At 44.2% G+C, this 10,380-nt stretch overlaps 1 pseudogene; it reads right to left on the bottom strand.

The window, feature by feature from the left end:
* Positions 1–4,998: 4,998 nt before the first annotated feature.
* On the bottom strand, positions 4,999–6,421 carry LOC118228164 (annotated as a pseudogene).
* Positions 6,422–10,380: the final 3,959 nt, after the last annotated feature.

Below are 10,380 nucleotides of genomic sequence, written 5' to 3' on the forward strand. Positions count from 1 at the left end.
ATGAGCACCATTTTGTCCCCCTTTTGGTAAAGCAAGCATCTTCATGAAAGGAATGTTTATTGCAATCAAATGTTGTTCCAACAAATTCAATTTCTTCAGCTGTGGTGGAATGGGATCCAAAACCAAATTATTTGCAACACTTTCTGCAGGCATTCTTCCATCAATTAATTTTCTGTGACAGGTGTAACAAATCCACAGCGTACTATTAGGATCTCTACAGTCTTTTACACAGGTGCTTTTACATTTGTGAAGGTACGTTTCAGTAATGCATTTACTGGCCAATGAAGCAATAGCATTCCCTCTTTTTCCATATTCATCTTTTTTACATTGTATGACTTGATGTTTAAACAATTGTCGATGGCATACGGAACACACATATTGGGGACCAGTGCTAACCTTTTCTTTGATTTCCTGAACGTAGTCCTGAATGTAGTCCATTTGTTGTCTTTGTTTCTTTGATTCAATCCTTCTGCTAACATTGCACTGTTTCACATTTTTCTTGTGTTGTTCATCAGTGGCATATTTCTCTATGCTGCACTTTTTCTTGCACGGTGTTGTTCATCAGTGGCATATTTCTCTATGCTGCACTTTTTTGTACTTGCATGGTGTTGTTCATCAGTGGCATATTTCTTTATGCTTCCTTCTTTTACAGTTTTATTGTAGTTTTCATCTTCATTGTATCTTTTAATTCCACTTTTAGTTTTTTCTATCTCGGAATTGTTTGTTGATTTCATATTGCTTCTTTTCTGTCAAGCTCACGTTGACTTGAAGAACTCCTTGTCTGATGTGACTCTGAAGATTTATTGTATTTCTTGCAGAGTTTAGTGCATTGGTCAGAGTTGTGTTGCTTAACACATGTAGCTACTTCATAATGAGACTCGCTGCAGTGTTTTAGGTATATAGCTCTCAATTCTCTTTCCATTTGTTGTGGAATACTTCAACCACTTGTTGCGACTGTATGTGAAAAGATCAACTCCAAAGAGATCTGCAGCTGCTTGTATTTCCACCTCAGTTGCCCAGGTTTGAACATATTTCATCTGTGATGCTTTCACATAGTTTTCAACAGAGGAATATCCACGTCGGAGAATAGGAGCATACTTTGATGCGTTTGTTTCCATATGTTTAACCACAGCTAGTCGGATTTTTCTGTGATTACCTTCACTTCCACTAATGGAAAATGACAAAGCTCTGAAAAAGCAGTTACCATCACTCACAATAGCCTGTCTCACAAGGATCATTCATTGGGACATTCATTGGAAGTGGTTCTTGTGTATCAACATATTCAGTTGAGTTGTGCATGATGATAATTTTCAAAAAAAGGTTTTTTTTTTTGCTGCACAGTCAAAGGAGAGAATGTGAGACATGGGCTTTCAATTTCATTGACAAAAACAACTTAATCTGCACTTGGATTAGGCGTTGTTGGATTGCTCTTGGCACATGGATATTTCTTCATGCCAGTGTGGTGTTGTTCACCAGGACTGCTTTTGACACATGGATACTTCACAATTTCACTGTAAAGTGGCTGGCTTGGACATCTTTTGGCACATGGATGCTTTACCACTTCACTGTAAGGTGGATGACTTGGACTGCTTTTGACACACAGACTTTCTCCAGTCTTAAGTTTGTGGAGTTGAAGGTTATCACAGTCATTATGGCTGGAGGAGGCTTGATTTGTACTTTTAGTCTGGTACTCCTCTGCAAGCTTAGATGAAATTTCTCTAACTCCAGTCACTTTTTTCCACTTTCATTTAATGACTGTGCAAGATTAGTTCACTTTACAACCATGTTTATAAAGTTATTATGGTATGCAAATATGCTTGTTCCAGAGTAATGTTGAACTCCAAATTCACTGTGTGCATGTGAATCCACAACTGCATATTTAGATCCTTCTTTGATAATTGCACGTGTTGACATCAATTGTTAATAAACATGCGTCATTTTCTTAATGTTTGGTGGATTTCTTCACGAAGTGAAACTAGTATACCCCAGTCATCATATTCGTCAACATCAATAAGCCTAGTTAATAATTCAGCAAAGAATTCTCGATTGAGAATGTGGAATCAACAAATCCGCAAGTCCTTGGTAACTCACTTATAGCAAGAAAGTATGTCAGGAATTAGCAGGTTAGGCGGGACCCAAATGCAGTGTGAAACACAGGAGGCTCAAAAGGTAGGGTTTTAAATAAACAAACAGAACTAACAAAAAGGCCACGAGGGGCAATTCCAAAGAAAAACTCAAAATTCTTAAAATAGAAAAAAATATACAAAAAAACTCAAACAAAACGAAACACGAAAACATGCAGGGGAACTGGAAAAATACTCAAACACTGAGGAGCTCGAAAGTACTCAAAAACACAGAGAAACTTGAACATACACCAAACACATGGAGCACAACAGTAAGGGCAGAAAACAGTAGGATCTAGTACCCGACTCAGGCAAACGAAGAACTTAAATACACAGGGGCTAACAAGACACAGGAGAACATAATGCACAATCAACAGAATAACGAGACAGACGTGTGGAATGTGATTACATAATTAACCCATTACCACAACAATTAACAATAACCAGACACAAAACGCAGGCAGACCAAACTAAGGGGCGTGAGACAGGACAAAAACTACGGGGAGGCAGGAACAGAGGAGGCACAACCGTGACAAAGTAAGAATTATCATTGATCTAACCGCCATCTCAAGGAATTGTAGAGCTCATTTCCCTTTAGAAGAACCTCATCCAGGTCTTTCTTTGTCCATGTCGGCACACTCTTTAACTTGCTCTTCATTACTGCTGTCAAACTCATGGCTGCACATTGCTTACCTCCAGAGGTGGAACGTAACAAGTACAATAATGAAGTATTTGTACTTTAAGTACAATTTTGACGTATCTGTATTTTACTCAAGTATTTCTTTCATACAGGACTTTTTACTTTCACTCTACTACATTTCAAATCAAAAATCTATACTTTCTGCTTCACTACGTTTTCAAAACAGTCTCGTTACTTGTGAATTGAGATTTTGGAAAAAAAAAATCTCATTCACAACCCTCAGCATGTGCTTTGAGATACATACATACATACATACATACATTTACACCCTGATTGGCTGCTTGGCATCAAGCGCATAGCAGTTGCAGCTAGGAGAGGTCAAATTACTGTCACAACGTGCCAAAGCGGTAAGATTTGAAGCAAGACCACTGAACAACAAGACAGAAGACGACGAGAAAATGGACAATGATGATAACCCAAACAAGGATGTTTCCGAAGTGAATGTTTCGCAGGACACCCCCCATCCATGGCCCTACTTAGGAGAATTATTTGAAATTGTTGGGTCAAAAAACGACTCTTGGCGAATGTGGTGTAGAGAAATATTCATGCATGTGTTACATTTTTGGACAACCTTGTGTAGGCTCTCGGAACCTACACCAAGGAGGGAAATAATTCGGAGTGAAGGTTTATGCGGAATGTCTTCCTCTGTTGCTGTTGGAAAAAGGTTATTTTTTAAGCAGCCTATGAGTACTATCTATTTTCTACTATCCCCGCTGATCTTACTCGTTTTATCTGACTCCAAATTAAAAGTTATGTTCCAAATTAGAATTTAGGCTTGATTTAGAATGGAACTCAGTTCGTCTGAAGTTCTACACTGAGGGTCAACGCAGTTTCGCCTGGTACGCACCGCGGAAACCCTAAAATCCCGTAGCGACAATTTAACTAGCTGTTTGCAGACGACGCAGCGGTTGAGAGATTTCCCTCATGGAGGGTATAACCTAATTAGGGTTCAGGGACTTCGAAAGGGCCAATATTGGTCATCGCAGGATCAACTTGGTTCTGCTGACGGTCCCGCCTTAACTGAAAACTTGGTGATCAAACAAGTCCAACGGGCAGTTCCCTAGTCGTAATTGGGGGAAACCGACTTAGAGGGCTGTTACAAGAACGAAACATTGACCAAGACCACACAATTCAAGCCATTAACAATTTAATGTCAGGTAGGTTTATACACTTAAAATAGTCAATTGTAGTTACAGAATTTAGAAAGTAGTCAAACAATAAAAGTACAAAGTATCAAATATAAAGATGAGCATACCTGACAGCAGTCTACACACAGAAAGAGTCTTGTGTGGGAAGTCTGATTGCAGCTTCCTAGAGGGCCCTGTTCCTCTCCTATAAGAACCCAGCGCAGGCGGGTTGATGTCGCCACAAAAGGCTCATAAAATCATAAATTTACTTGGAGGGGGAAGATTGGAATTTGGTTCCTTCCTGAGGGTCAGACAGATGGATTTACTAGGAGGAGTGTCACAAAAATACAGTTTACTCCAAAGTTATTAAAAATAGATTTTCAAACCTAAACCAAAGCATCACTCGCGCAGAGACCATAAAAACCATACCAAATATGAATATCTGTTCTTGTGTTTGTCATGAAAACTCTGAACAACATGAAATAACTGCACAATCTCTTACATGAACCAACTGCCAAAGCTCAATGTCTTTCCACAGTGTATCAAGATTGCATAGTGTAGCAATGTGTTCAACCCAAATCTGGAATTATTTACTAACAAAAAGTGTGCTTGAGTAAATCTCTCTCCTTATGAAGGTTGAGAGACAAGTTACCCAGTGACACCAGGTGAGGGCACTGTGGCTGTCCCTAAACTGTCCTGAACAATTTGCCCCATTTCTTTCATGTTATTCTACTAACCGCAATCTGAAACCTCCAGGACGTTGGGGTAATTTCAGAATTGCTTTCCTGTAGAAAAGAGGTGTCGTTAACTGTCACAACCAGATGCCAAGGCTTTACGGGCCACTCTGTCTTCATGAACCACTCTTGTCCTGACAGCATCAGACTCTGCACCTGGCGAATTGCTTTACGACAGTCAGAGAGGAAATTCCACTCTATGCATGTTCCCGTGGGTCTTACAGATTCCCCTCTCTGGCCCCGTGGGACAAACAGAACGCTGTCCCAGGGGTCACTGAAAATACCCAACTTTGACGGAAGTCCAGGTCCGGTGTTTATGGTCTCAAGCCCAACCTCGTTGGCAACTGGAGGGGGCTGAGAACCAATGCAGCATGAGTGGAGGTGCGCAGAGAGTGTATCAGGTGTCGAAAATAACAGCATTGAACCAGGGTGATGGTAAAGATGACTGCGCTAGCGATGACGCACCCTCGGAACACCCAATCCCACCAGGTGTACGCGTCCTGGGCGGACCGGGTAGAGGAGCTGGCCAGGATCTCCGCTGTTCTTTTGGCCAGATTCACCTCCACCTGAGCCTGGTTGATGTGGTAATTGGTGTCAGGGATGATCTGTTCTACCAAACTCATTAGGTCAGTCAGGGCCCGCGTTCCTTGTTCGTAGAATGTATCCTCCCACCACGGTGAGACGTCCACCTCCAGTGGAACTCGGCCCAGAATGTTGATCTGACCCATGGCCAAATCTTCCGTCACTTCCAAGCAGAAAGTGTGGTTTGCTGGACAGGTCAGACCTCCATACGAGAAAGAGTTCATCTCGCTGATGACGCACCATTGTGTGTGGGAAACCTGGATTGCGTCAGCGTGGCCATGCAAAGACTGCACACTAATGAATTTGGTATCATTGGGAGAAAAAGGTTGTAAGGTGTTACAGGTACAGATGATATAGCTGGAGGTTTCATGACAACACATGCGAGTGGTGAATATGGTCTCTGTGCCCCTCATAGTGATATACCCGGTAAGGTGATCTAATTTTAGAATCTGATTCTTCACTACTACGCCGATAGAGCGTATGGTAGTGGAATTTTGGTACACCTGTTCTGGGTGAATTAAAGGAAAAGAAACAAAGAACCCAATACATCCCACACATTCAGTCCCTGTGTACATCATAAAAGTCGTCAATAATTCGGCATACTTAATGTCTTTCATTTTTTGACACAATCCACCTGTGCAGGTCTAAAGATTCAATCAAATCATTTAGAACATGCCTCGGGGGTTTGCGCAGACGAAGGTCTAAAACCTCTTGTCTGGCAGCAGTAAACAGATCCTGAGCATATGTTCTGCAGGCTAAGGCACGCTCGATGGTACGGGTCTGATTGAATAATGAATGGCTGATGGCAAGAAGCGCCTGTGCTTCGGACCTTACGGCCTTAATGATATTCTCATTGCTATTAGTGAGGTGTTGGAAACCAGTGGCCACTTGATTTGCCAACCATGCTGAGTATTGAGATTGTTTTGTTATTTTATAGGTGTTTGCAATAGAGTTACCTGAACCAAAAGACCTGTAACATCTCCAAACAAGTCTCACTTAGAGCGTATGGGTGGAATTTGAACGGCAAGTCTGCCTTTATAATCAAACTAAAACATCGAGCCGTGCCTGCAGCCATGCATATGTTTTGTCCTTTATATCACAATGGGTTACATAGGCTGACAGGATGTTCGAGATATTATAACTAACATGCGCCATTACAAGATTTATGTCATGTAATAAAGTTTTATTTACATTTCCCTTAATGAGACCACCAGGAGGGAGAGGGTAGGTCTTAGGACACTGCGTGGGCTTGTGATATCCGCAGGTGGTTAAATTAAAACAATGATGCAGAGTTCAAGTACAGTTCTGCGGACTGGTAAGTCTCCAGACTAGCCTCGCATCGCCCCACGCAGTATGTCCCCTCCTTCTGGCTGGTCCAGATGAAGGCTTTAAGTCCACTGCGGTCGTTAATAGAGGAGGAGGTTACATTGAAAATTAACTCTGTGTATCCTATGTGTGTTTCATTATGTGGCTCGGTATGGGTGCATCGATAGGTGCTCAGCTCTAGATCCATTGTGCGGTAGCAATTTTTTGGATCTAAGCCTTGGTTATTTTCATAATGTAGCAGATGTAAGCTGCCAGTGTCTGCGCCTGGGTACTCTTTAAGCTTGTACCAGGCTGTGGTGTTGGGTTGTGTGAATTTTATGGGCTGCAAAAATGTGTAGCCAGTTACTGTCCTGGATGGGAGATGGGTGGAACCTGACCTACAATTTTTGCGGCACAATTTGGTTCCGGTGCTACCCCGGGAGGTCATGTAACTGGTTCCCTCGGCGGTATGGTGATATGAGGTGTGGATGGCCCCTTAAAATATCGCCACACCCATCTCCCACATTTCAGACGGTCGTTCAGGAGGATACGCTGCCCCAGCTTCACACATGAGTCCCCGGACATCCTCCTGGTATCCGGCACCCATGGGATTGCTGCAGAAAGCCTAGAATGGGAAAGACACAAAGGAAACACAGTTAATTCTCTTCAGCACCTTTGAACAATTTACATTGGGACATGTGGTACCACTTTAGCTTCCCCCGGATGGTCACGGCTATACAGCTGTTGCAGACAGCTTTCACTTCATATGGCCCATGCCACTGGGGAGAAAAGGCGTCTTGCTTCACAAAGAATCGTACCATGATCATGTCCCCCTCTGTAAATTTAGTTTCAGAGGTGGGGTTAAACTGACGCTCATTCTGCAGGTCAGACTGCTGCTGTCTCAGCGCAGCCTGAGCATGCAGCATCACGAGCCGCTCCTGCAGTTGAGCCAGCACCACCTGCTGTTTTATCCGCACCAGCGGTCCCAGGTCGGCAGGGGAAATTGCTGGGTCAATGGGCAGTTTCATCACCCTCCCGGTCATAAGCTCATATGGGCTAATGCCTGTAGCTTTGGAGGGTGTAGCCCTTAAGAAGGTCAGGACGGTGGGCAGAGCCTCAATCCACCCATTCTGATGCTGTGCCATTTGTTTAGCAATGCCCTCTTTAATTGTGCGGTTCACCCGCTCAACCATTCTGGAGCTCTGTGGCCTGTAAGGGATATGAAATTTTTGCTTTATATTCAACATCTTGCACATGTCTTTAGTCACCTGGCCCATGAAATGAGTCCCCTGATCAGATTCAATTTGCATCAGCGCTCCCCAGAGGGGGATAATCTGGTTCGCCAGCACTCGTGCCACAGTATTCGTGGTGTTATTGCGCGTGGGAATTGCTTCAACCCATTTGGAGAATTTATCAATGATCACAAGGCAATAGCGATACCCCCCCTTGGCACTGGGAAGCGGACCAATGAAGTTCACCCCCCTCCTCCCACAGCTCCTGCTGATATTGCTTGAGGTCAAAGGGAGTAACCTGAATCGCACTCACAGCAGGGCCCGATGAAGTCTCCTGCTGCCAGTCATCACCGCATGAAGCAGCTAATTTAGCTAGGTGATCAGCAATGTTGTTATTTTGTTCATGCACATCTGGATTTTTCGTAATGTGCGCTCACACTTAAATTACTGAAAGGGGAGCTTTGCGGTCCTGAGTCGCTTGCCATATCGCAGTAACGATATTAAAATGTTTTATCGACGCTCCGGCAGCCGTGAGGAACTTGTGCAGTTGCCACTGAGCCATGAAATCATGCACCACCCCGAACGCATAGCGGCTATCAGTATATACGCATAACGATTCGTGGTGGGCTTTAATGGCTTCTAGCAACGCGACAAGCTCAGCTTCCTGTGCTGACATCCTAGGAGACAACTTAAATAATAGCTTTTGGCTATTTTTTAGAGTCGTCCTGAGGGACCCAGACCGTAGATCCCGTATGAAATCGGCCCTCGCTCCAGAACCGCGAGCCATCAATATACGCTCGGGTCTGACTAGGCAGTTCTACCTCACTAACCGGGCTTTGCACCTCTGGTCTCGGTTCACAGATGTGCGGCTGACCTATGTCCCCAAGCAGATGCGGCAGGATTCGGTTGTTTTCTACCGTGATCTCACGCGCCTGAATATCAGTTAGCCATCTTGCTAACCTGTGAGATGATACGCCTTTGATTTGGCCCTGCATCAGCATTCGAACCGGCGTGTGCATTGTGTGAACAACAACAGGTTGAAACCCCACAATAGGTTCTGTTGTTAACATCCAATGAACTGCAAGGACGTGCTGCGTACATGGGTCAAATCCCTGCTCGACTGGAGATTTTTTGCGACTGTAGTAGGCAATTGGACGCAACAACCCCCCATGCTCTTGAGCTAACACGCCACTAAGTGTATTTGTGTGCGCGTCCACCTGAATATGAAATGGTTTCGATGGATTAGGCAAACCTAATGCAGTTTCAGCAAAATCCGGGATGAAATCACGCAGATAATTTGCTGTTCCCAACACTTTTTGTAACACATTTAAAGTGTAGGGTCGGGGTAGTTCCGCAATACTTTTACGCCTGTCCTCCGTCAAAGCACGGTGATTAGCGGTTGAGCTGCACCGCCGAACAATACCTCTCATTTCGAGTTGTTTAACTATTTCATGTACCGCGACCTCCACCTCTGGTTTAATGCGGTATTGCTTTTGGGGGAGAGGTGGATCCCCCTCAATGCCAACTTTGAAGTCCACAAGGTCACAATCATGTTCATGATTAGCCCAAACATCGCTATGTTTGCTAATCACTTTCTGGATGGGATCTGCAGTGGATATAGACATAATGCGGTTTCCCGGAGGGCGCTGTTTTGCAGCCCTTTCAGTTCTTATTTCAATTTCAGTTTTTCAAGACCATGAATCACAAATCCGTATCCGTATCTCCATGCCCAGTACAGTCCCTTCTCCATTACCCGGCAGATAGCAAAATGGCTCCTCTAACACTACCACTCCCAGATTAAGTTTAACGGGTTGTGTCCGAGTAGCTATCATATGCAGCACCGGTATCGACTAAAACATTAACTAATCGGCCTCCAAGACTAGCTCGTATTTTAATCCGGTTTCCACTAGGAATAATGCTCCCGAGCGCGAGGGAGGCCACGCACCCCTATTGTGAATCCTTATAATTGGCAGATAACGCTGCCAATCCTGCTTGGAGCACACTATAGGGGTTGCTCACGGCTTTTTGGGTTTGCTCAGCTGAGCTTCGCTCGCTGGCCATCGGGTTGCTCTGCATTATTAGTTTTCCCAGCTCCTGCAGTATGCATTTATCATTTTTGGATGCCTGCCTGGGAAGGCCCAATTTTTCTCGCAGCCTGAAGCACTGATCGAGGTTATGATTGGTCTTACGGCAGTATACGCACCCCGGCTGTAAGCTACCATTGCAATCTATTGCATCCTTCGCCCCTTTCCCTTCGGCTACCCATTGAGCCGCAAAAACAGAGCGAGGGTTTCCTTGCTTTTTTGTAGTCGGTTCTCTATTTTTGAAGCCTATTCCACCAATGACCGGTAGGTATTCTCTGGTGGATCGGCTTCATTGGCTAACGCTTGCTGGATATGGGACCCCGCATTGTTTTTCAGGAGCTGCAACAGCACTTCCTGATCACGGTCCGCCTGCTCAAAGCTTGAGTGCTCTTTGAAAGATACCCACATTTTCTCGGCATACACTTCAAAGGCTTCCTTAGGTGCCTGCTTTATGTCGAGGATCTTATGCCACGCTGCATGCGTTGGGCCCCAC

Source organism: Anguilla anguilla, chromosome 5, assembly GCF_013347855.1.
Source record: "Anguilla anguilla isolate fAngAng1 chromosome 5, fAngAng1.pri, whole genome shotgun sequence".
NCBI lineage: Eukaryota > Metazoa > Chordata > Actinopteri > Anguilliformes > Anguillidae > Anguilla > Anguilla anguilla.